General features: G+C 35.2%; 1 protein-coding gene across 1 annotated transcript in view; it reads right to left on the reverse strand.

Moving 5' to 3' along the window:
• Nucleotides 1-233, reverse strand: part of LOC118324905 (caspase recruitment domain-containing protein 8-like) — a 4,837-nt gene that overhangs the window by 3,591 nt on the left and 1,013 nt on the right. The gene's annotated exons all lie outside the window — the stretch shown is intronic.

A 233-nucleotide genomic window follows, 5' to 3' on the forward strand; every position in this document is an offset into this window, starting at 1 on the left:
ACACAGGAAACAGAACAAAGGAACTGACTTTGGGATGCAGACTTACATTTCCATTAAGTGATTTCTGTTAGGATATCTGGATTCTTTTAGTAGCTAATGAAAATGTGAATATACTTTGGTCTAACAAGTAAATAGATCAAAGCTTAGTTTTCTGTTGACAAGACCTTGAGTGACATGTCGAACGTTGAAGTATTCTGCATTTTATGATCTGGTTACCTGTATGAAGTCTTTCC

Source organism: Morone saxatilis, unplaced genomic scaffold, assembly GCF_004916995.1.
Source record: "Morone saxatilis isolate NCDOM2014 unplaced genomic scaffold, NCSU_SB_2.0 Contig0, whole genome shotgun sequence".
Taxonomy (NCBI): Eukaryota; Metazoa; Chordata; class Actinopteri; family Moronidae; genus Morone; species Morone saxatilis.